Genomic DNA, 10,647 nt, shown 5'->3' on the forward strand with positions numbered 1-10,647 from the left:
TTAGTATCTTAAAGACACCTCATCACTTTGTATGAAGAATAAAGTGGTCTTAACTTTAGTTATTCTGATACTACTTAACGATCCTGAAACAAATGTAATGCAAAGTCTTATTCAGACTCTTAGGCATACATTAGGCTTCTAAAATAGAAGCAAATGAATGCTCTTAATTTATTCTCATTCCAAATCATTTTTCAGATGTTGGTTTGAGTTGAATTTATCACACTTAAAGATAAAAGTTATATCAAATGAATAAATACATAATTTTATTTAATCAGAGATGCTGTGGCTACTCTCTAATTAATTAAAATTATACATGTTATTTATATTCATTATCTCAAAATAATAATTTGAGATATGAATTATTTCACCTCATATAGAAAACTTTTATCATCATTTGCAAGTAACATATTGTGTACGTATAAAACAAATATTACTCCCACTAACCTTCTGGTATATAATTATTTCCATAATTCTCTTTTCAAGTCTAAATGAAAAGATGATATAATACCAATTTGTGAGATGTTTGTTTTAATCTATAGGTAGACACCTTAAGCTTGCATATGTTCACCACTATTAGAGGAAAATCTTTATGGCAATCTGTATATTCTCCTCTAGTTCACTGTTTGGAACTGATTAATGAATTGAAACGAGCAACAAATGTCAAGGTCTATAATAGAATCATTTATAAAAACAAGTGAGAATGTAAATCTCTTTTGTTATTGATTCTTAGTTCAAAATGAACTTCTTAGCAATGAATATTCGTTTATATCTTTATGTTTCTCAATGTTGCCTAATGAATATTATTGGTGAAAAAACTTATGCTTAATTAATGTTCTCCACCCCATTAGGCAACTTTACTAAAGATAAACTTTATTGCTCTTTAAGATATTCATTTCTTCATTCATGGCATGTTGTACTACAACTTCAATTCTTTATCATTCTATAATTTAATTTGTGTCTCAAATTAATATTGTAGTTGAACTCTTATTGTACAAAATGTAATCACTAGAAAACATTGATCTTACTGTTCTAATAAGCCATCTTAAGGATGGACCAACAAACTCTTAAAAGAGCAAATGGTTCAATAACATGTTATTTTAGAAATTGTAAGCAATTACTAAATAACATAACTTATTAGAATTTTACCAATGACTTGTATATTATTAATGATTAGTTATGAATTCTCAATAACCATTAATCTTAAGGGTTGTTGTGAATCATAATTAATCTAACACTTGAGGTGGAAGTTTGAGAAAATATGAATGATCTTTCTCGGAAACTAGGTTCCTAGATTGATCACTCCCACTGATCAAGTCAATTCTTAATTCCACAATTCTATTGTTGTGAGATGGATAATAAAATATGTAACCCTTAAACCTTATAGCTTTTCAAATGAAATATGCTCATTTATGGTTTAGGGCTCAGATCTTTTCTTTAACAATTGTACTCTAACTATATATGGGTATTTATAAAATGTGTACATGTCATCAAGTCGGTTTTCAACCTTATCACAACTCAAAATATGTTTGAGAAACAACTTTGGTTAGAACACGATTCGATATGTACACCCCATTGTTGAGTATCAATAGACAAAGATTTAAGAAAGATTGGAGTTTGCTATGTAGGCTCCACCCCATGTCCAAAAAAATGCTTAGTTTCTTAAATCTGTTACACACTATAATTTGGGTGTACCAAGCATATGTATCGGGCAATGAACCCATGCTTTTAAAGAAACTTTACAAATAGACTGGGAGTTTATCCATACTCACGAATTTTAATGTAGTATTCTCCATTTTATATTTGATCTCACTATCTTAATATGCAAAATGCACCATTTCTCTACTTAAAATGTCTTTGAAACATATAAATCTATACTTTTGTAGAAAAATTATTTATGTGAGTAATCGTTAAAAAGGAGATGCAAAATTTGAGTCCATGTCTTCAAAATTAATTGACTTGTATGATTTCTAATATGATAGAATTCTAGTATGCACCGATTTTGACTTGTTGGAATACATATTCTTAATGAAATTCACACAAGTTCTAAATAAAGTTAGTAAAATCAAGTGTAATGAAGATCCCCACCATTTACTAACATTTATTCTATTTATGGAGATATGTTCCATAATTTTATTTGGTGCTATAATGTAGAAGAATTCTTATTAATAACACATTTCTTATTGTCAGATTGAACTTGCATATCTTTATGAGTGACATCATTTGTAGTAAAGACCTCTAAATGTGTCTAAATCAAGTTTCAATAGAATCTTGGAACATAAAGATCTTTGCCAATTTTAAAACAAAGCCACTACTATATTGCTTGTTCCTTAAACTTCTAAATGTGAGAACTTATCTTGTCTGTGGATAAGATTTGCTCACAAGCATCGACTTTCTTAGGTTTATTTGTAAACCTTGCAAGAAATTATGAATGTGGAATAACAATCTAAAATAATCCACTATGTGTTAATAATCACATTAACTATATTAGAATGAATTCATACACAATAAATTAAAATTTATTGGTGATAATAAAGTGTGATTTATTTTTCTTAATTATACAGTAAAAACTGTATATGCTAGATGAAGTTATCAGAAAAAATTTTGAAAATTTCTACTGTTATGGAAGAAATTTTCTACTAGTATGAAAGAAATTTATGAATAGTGATGTAATAAAATTACATATATAGTTTTGAGGTTTAAATGAATCATGTTTTTACCAATGAATAAACATGCTTAAATATGAAATCTTATTAAACAAAAATTGCCTGTGGGCTAAATTTTTAATTTAATAAGATTAGATTTAGATGTAGATTATGATAGATTTACACAATTTATGAAAAACTTAAAGTTTAATATTTCTATCTTAATGAAAGGTATGAAACACTTAATTATTTATAAATGTTTCAAAATTTTATACTTTATGATAAAATTATTAAATTAAATCTACATAATTTCCTGTGGGATAAATTAAGAGAATTTAATTTAACATATTAATCATGTGAATATAATAAAATCCCTGTAGGGTAAGATTATTATGTTCACATAATTCATATCCATTATGTGATCTTAATCCACTTAATATATATAATTTTATATAATTAAGGATGCTGTGGCTACTCCCTAATTATTTAAAATTATGTGGTTCAATAGACACCAAAGTATAAACTGAAGATTAATATTTTACTAAATCCAAAATTGTCTGTGGGCTAAATTTTAAATTTAATAAAATTAGATGAACTTTATGATAGATTTAATTAAACAATTAGTTTTGGAAAATGAAGGTTTATTATCTATCTTTAATTAAATTTGTGATAACACTATTAAATTAAATCCCCATAACTCCCTGTGGGGTAAATTAAGAGAACTTAATTTAACATATTATCTTAATTAATTATACAAATATAATAAAATCCCTGTGGGGTAAAATTATTATACCTATATAATTAATTACAAGTTATGTCTATTAAGGTGAATTTTAATTAATATATAATTTTATACAAATAAGGATGCTGTGGCTACTCCCTAATTATATAAAATTATATTTTCACTTTGACATTAGGTATTGGGCTCTACCTAAAAGTAATTTCGTTATTAACATAGTAGACAATCACTGAGATTAATGCTCCTAGTGTGGTCGTCCGAAGATCATTAAAAACCGTTCTAGATATGAGCATTTGTCCCAAATTCATGTTTTCTTATGTCAAACCACAAAATTACTTACATTTTATTCATATTTTATTCATTTTAGGAAGTTTTATGAATATTTTATGAATAATTTTATGAAGTTTTATGAAACTTAATGTGCTATATAAAATATTCAACCTATCTTAATGTTTGAATATTTCTAAATATATCTAGCACTATAAAAAGAATTTATGTATAGCATTTAAATCATACAAATCTAAATTAATTGCATTAAACATAAATTTGCCAAATAAATACAAATTAATACAATTATTGTATGATAAGAAATTAAATGCTTAATTCCATAATATATAATTAATTATGCATTTATGACCATATAATATCTTAAATATTTGCACTAATAATTAATTTGTATAAATAAGGTAAATATACAAATTAGTACAATTAATTATATGAAATGAATTAAATGCAAAATTAAAGAATGTACTTAATGGCAGATTTTTCAAATTTTATTAATTTAAACAATAAATTACATAAATTTGGTAATAAATAATTAGATGCACAATTATACAAATTGCACAATTATTACATACCTAAATAAATCATGTAATTAATTACCAAATTAAAACAAATTTTTATTTTCAATTTATACTAGATATATGTATTAAACAAAAATAGAAAATTGACTAAATGCAATTTATGGACTAAATTAACACAAAATAGGAAACTAATTAATATTCCAAATAAATAAAAAATTTATAAAAAATTCGGAATATTTCCTTCTTTTTTTTTGGAAAAATGCACTGTCTTGAAAAACGACACCGACGATCAAAATTCATGAAATCAATTCCAAAATGATCTAAATGAAAAAATTAAGCCATTCATATAGATTTCATGCATCGAAAACACGTAAAACAAAGACTTTAAAATCACCAAAAATTTCGGGTCCGAATTTTTTTTTTTTTTTTGGAGATTTCTTTGTTTTTCAAAATGAATTTTCATGCATTAGAACAATCTATATTAATATATGAATGTATTGATTCATAATGTATAATGTATATATAAACATATATACATATATATATACAGAAAATAAAATAATGTACCGTATGTATATATATATAATCATGAAATGTATATATGTATATATTTATATATAACATTTAGGTATATAAACAATATGATATAATGAATATATGAATATATATATATATATATACAATATATATACCTAATGAAATGAAGAAAATATCTATATATATGTATAAACTGTATATGAATATATATATAAACTGAATGTATGTATAAACAGAATGTATATGAATATACACATATATATAAACTGAATGTATATAAGTATATACGTATGAAAATGTATATATATAATATGAATATATATAATATGAATGTATATATGAACCCGAAAACGAATATATAATATATATATATATATATGAATACCGTATATACGTATATATATATTAAACTCAAACTAAATCAAGGCAGAGATATATAATCTGCTCTGATACCAACTGTTAGACATTTATTTGTATAGACTAAAACATACATGATTATGAATAAAGTGCGGAATTAATAAATCATATATGCACTATAATTTAAGGATCGAAATACCTCCAGCCATTGATTCTTGAGCTTCAAACCCACATAAGCTTTGATCTGCAAGGGAAACTGGTTGATGTGGGTAATCGGGCTTCCTCGCTCTCTCAATTCTCTTTAGATGGATTTTTTGCCGTTATGAACGTAATGAGTGAGGAGCTCGGGACCGAGACCCTATATTTATAGGTGAGATACTCCATCGATTCTGTGCCACATTAATTGTCAGAATATTTTGACAATTAATTCAGGAAATCAAATCAGGTAATGAATATAGAAATCTGACCATATATAGAATATTACGTAATTGATTCTGTCCAGATTCAATGAATATAAAATATTCATTTATCAGAATCAATAATATTATTTTATTTCCTTAATTAGAAATATTCTAATAGAGGATTCAAGCACTCTTCAAGGTGATCGAAGGGAGTTCGAGCTCTTGGAGTTTTATCAAGATTCGGTTAGTAGATGGAATACATCAAGCTTGCGGCATACAATAAGAGGGAGTCTATTTATGCATAAGTCAATTACTTTGTATTTTTGATACCGATCTAATGAATCTTATCTCTGGGCGTGGCCCGGTGGACTTGTAACAATCTGAAAGGATTGTTGAAACCACGTACAAAAATCTTGTGTGTTTTTACTTTTATGTACTGTTTGTTTTTCTGGGTTTCTCTGGAATTACAAAGTTGTATTATGTAACTACGGAAAAACTGTTTTCAGTACCAGTTTCATTATTCCGCATTTAATTAATCACTTAATTAAATAATCTAACTCGGAATATTAAAATACGGAATTTCAAAGGATTTCAAAATAGTTTTGATAAGGTCCAGAGAGTAGTAATTTTTCCCCCCGAACTTTGACATGTACTAAATCGTGCCCCCTGAACCTTTTTGGCCGTTAGAAATTCTCCCTGAACTATTGAGATTGTTAAATTCAAGGACTTTTGTCTAATTTCATTCAATTTTACTGTTTCAGTGATTGTTTATGTACTAAACCATGCTCTTACCAAATCATGCCCCTCAAACTTTGATATGTACTATATCATGCCCCTTGAACTTTCATCCATGTTAGAATTTGTTTACTAAAATTAGACAAAAGTCCTTAAATTTAACGATTTCAATAGTTCGGGAGAAATTTTTAACGGCCAAAAAAGTTCAGTGGGCACGATTTAGTACATATTGTCAAACTTCGGGGGGAAAAATTACTAATTAGCCAAGAAAATTAATTAGACTGCATGGGATGAATAATGAAAAATATATATACGTATATATTAGGATTTAAATATAATATAAATATGGTTTTTAATAAAGATATATGGTAAAATTTAATATAATTCGTAATAATATTGTCATTTCGTTGGTTTTAAATATAATAATTAATTTTATGTCAATAAAAATATAATAATTAATTCTTTGTATACAATTAAAAAATTAGATCGCCATATATAATTGGAACTCTATATGCGTAAAAGTCATGTAAAAAAATATTATATACTAATTTTTAAATTATCTTCCAATATATATTAATTTTTGGGACCTTGTTTTTTTTTTTTTTTCTTTAATTAACACGCTATATAGGCCGAAATTGTTTGTTGAGTTTATTAAATTTGATAACAAGTTTTAAGTTTGATTAAAAAAATGTTATATGTTGGTGGTGCTCCAAGATAAAGCAATACTATATTCAAAATGTTATATATGTATATAAAAATTTAAAAGAGAAAAAAAATATAATACATTTTCATGAGCACCCCCTAAAAATCAAGTGTTGTATACATATGATTAATGTATATGTGTATTTAAAGAGAAATGCTAAATGACACCAGTGGTGTTTAGCACTCTTTTATGTGTTAATATCGCTATTGGTTCAATTAAATATCGGGTCCCACATAATTTAATATAACTTTTAGGGCTCGTTTGGAACGCCGTATTAAGTCATATTGTATTGTATTGTATTATATTGAATTGTATTTTATGTAATATATTTATGTAAAACTATATGTGATATTAACTTTTATGGACATCTAAATATATAATATTTTAGTATAAATTAAAATTTAATATAGTATTATATAAAAATATGGTATGTAAAGTCCTTTTTTAGCAAGTTAGGTGACAAAATAATTTTTCCTTTTTATGGTAAGATTGCTATGCATTCATTTTCGAAATCTTACCTCTTTTATTCGGTTATTAGCTGCCATTTTCCTTGTTTGGAAAGTTGCACTTTCAGCTGAACTTTCCTTTGTTGAAAACTTCTCAAAAGAGAAGGAATTCTCTTTTGGAAAGTTGTCTTTTTTAGGGAAACCTTGTTTATTGCCTTTTCCTTATTGATTTCGATTGTATCTTGATACAATCAGAATGTCTAATCTGTTTTTGGCAGGAATCAAGCATTGAAAGAAGATCGGACCCGATTTTAGTAAGTTTCCCGTTTCGCGTATCTGCTTCGTCAGCAACCGAATCTGATGTAGCAGATCGTGTTTCTTTTGGAAAGTTTTTGTACAGCTGCTAATTCGAACTTGTGGTTGCCTCTTTGGTTTCTATGATCTATAAATAGAGCCTAGAGAGCAACCATTCGAATTACCTCTTCCATTATTCATTTTCTACATTTATCTTTTGAGAGAAGAGAGTCTTTCTTTGTTTTGTGAGAGCCTAGTTGTTCATCTAGGTTCTAGTTGTTCTATTTCTGTTCTTACTCTATCCTAGAGGTTGTGAAGAACTACTTGACTGAACAAGAGATTGGTCTTCGGGAGAAGACTTGATAAAGCCTTACTTCGGGAGGAAGTAAGCACTTGGTCTTCGGGAGAAGACTTGTTGAAGCCTTACTTCGGGAGGAAGTAAGCACTTGGTCTTCGGGAGAAGACTTGCTAAAGCCTTACTTCGGGAGGAAGTAAGCACTCACACTTCAAAGACGAAGGGAGTTCGGGCTTGAAGGTGTTTCAAGAAGTTAGATTCATAAAGTGGATTACAAAGGATTGCGGCAATACTTTAGAGGGAGTCTAAACTTGTTTAAGTCAATTGTCTTTGTAATTTTGATACTTTATTAATTGATTTCATTCTCTGGGCGTGGCCCCGTGGACTAGGAGTGTTCGTGAGAACACTGATACCACGTATAAATCTCTTGTGTCAAGTTATTTATTTTTCTACAAATATTTTATATTCTCGCCCGTTCGATTTCTTTGTAGCAATTACTTTTCGCAAACGTTTACAGTTTTTATATTTTCTTATATACAACTGACATTTGCAAAAACACAATTTTTTATGGTATATAATCCAATTTAATATAATACAATACAATACAATACGACTTAATACGACGTTCCAAATGAGTCCTTAGAGAGTATCGTTAGTCAATCGTAACACGTACGACATGTCGAGAAGGTGTTAGGCACTACTAGTGTCTAATAGTAATGTTCATAATTATATTAAATTATATGAGACTAATACTTAGTTGAATCAATAACGATATAAACACGTAAGAAGATGGTAGGTACTACTACTCACCTTCAACGTTTCTCTTGTTGAGTATATTTACCTTAGATCAATACTAAAAGCAAACGACAAAATAAAATAAGGTGTGGACTAAAACTTTGCCACTATTACAATATTTAATGACAACTAGTATATATGCATTTATATATTTTTAATTTGACATTATATGCATATTGTTGAAAGAAAATGATGTCAAGTTTATTAATTATTTTTGGGTGCTTTTCTTTTATTTAATTAATAACTATGTTCTATTATTTGGTTTAAAGTTATACATTAGTTTTGTCTCAAAAAAAGTTATATATTAGTGGCTAGAGTTTGCCAACTTAATTGACATTAATCCCATTTGTGAACTTATCGTTATCTATTTTGCTACCAATACTAATTTAGGCCAGCTACTATTTTCTTTTCATGCGTACAACTATTTGTTCTTATCCATATAGAGAACCATTTAGCTTTATCATTTAGTTTCTATCAAATAAAAAATTATGATAATCTTTTAATTTTGTTGATGTATTTTTTTTCTGTATTAAATGTATATATATTTATATATATATATTTAAAAAAAAATCAAAGAAAAATATGCAAAGTGATGAATTAATTAATGATGAGATAACCACCCAGAGGTACATTATTATTTTTTATTTTGCTCTACAAAATATCGATAATATGTCGACAAAATTCAAGATGCAAGAATTTCAAATACAAACCTCAACCTCTACAAAATATCGACAAATCTCAACATGAAAGAATCACAAAACATTGGCCTTTACATTAATAAAATATCAACAAAACACCATCGTACGATAATAACAACAAATACAATTAATCTTGCAATTTGAAACAACAAAAGGTTTGTTAGGGAACAATACTCAAAAAATATAAAAAACTAAAAATTAAGAAATTTAATATAATCGACAACATATCAATATCCCATCGATATTCCATCGAGAAGACGTGTCATGATTTCGAGCAGTGAGAAAAATTGTCAAAGTATCGATATTCTATTGATATAATGTCTTGACATTGAAGCAGTTGAGACACTCAACATAACTGTCAACATATTATCGATATCATATCGATAAAGATTAGCCTCGAGAATCTATCAAAAGCCTTCGAGAAAGGTCTTCCTTGACCTTGGGACATCTGCTTCGAGAACCATTCAAGAACTTATCGATAATCAGTCGAGAAAAATACAAATACAGAATACTCTGGAAAAAAAAAGAGAGAGAGATCTCGCAATTTTGGCAAAAATTCTACGAACAACCCCATAAATCTACCGAAATATATTATACTTTTACAATTATTTAACAAATATTTTTAAAAAATACTTACCGGCCCATTAATCCAGAATGAAAGGGAGGTAGAGGAGGGGCGACACAGTGGTTGGGCTGGTGCGAGTTGGTTGGGCGGACATCCTCAAGGGGTGTAGGCGGCAAAGCTAGAGAGAAGGGAGGAGGGTTTTATTATTATTATTATTTTTTGAAAAAAAAATGGGGAGGATCCATTGATGGGGATACGAAAGGGGGAGGACTTGGCTATCATGGCTGATGGGGATGTAGAGAGAGATTTAATTTTTTTTTAGGTTTTGAAAAAAAAAAAGTACTTTGGGTAAAGTAAGAAGTTTATAGAATGGTGTATAAAATAATTAAAAAGTTTTTTTATGAAATCAGAATTTTTTTTAAGTATATTAAATGAAATTTTCATATTTATATATATACTATTAGATGAATTATACTGTACACTATGTAAGTAGTATAAGTATAATATCATTAATATTATATTAATTAATTAAGGGTATTGTTATCAGGTATTAGATGTCTAGTATTTTTTATAGGTAATGTTTTATATAATTGATTAACGATATTTTTTAAAAGCTATTTTCTTAAGTTATATGTGA

The 10,647-nt window shown here is 27.4% G+C and overlaps 1 long non-coding RNA gene across 1 annotated transcript; it reads right to left on the reverse strand.

Annotated features, from left to right (window-relative positions):
- Positions 1–9,491: 9,491 nt before the first annotated feature.
- Positions 9,492–10,424, reverse strand: LOC133039061 (uncharacterized). Its single transcript, XR_009688593.1, has 2 exons — positions 10,083–10,424; positions 9,492–9,893 (listed from the first exon to the last, which is right to left on the reverse strand). It is a non-coding gene; the product is annotated as an uncharacterized LOC133039061 (long non-coding RNA).
- Positions 10,425–10,647: the final 223 nt, after the last annotated feature.

The sequence above is a fragment of the Cannabis sativa genome, chromosome 6, assembly GCF_029168945.1.
Source record: "Cannabis sativa cultivar Pink pepper isolate KNU-18-1 chromosome 6, ASM2916894v1, whole genome shotgun sequence".
NCBI lineage: Eukaryota > Viridiplantae > Streptophyta > Magnoliopsida > Rosales > Cannabaceae > Cannabis > Cannabis sativa.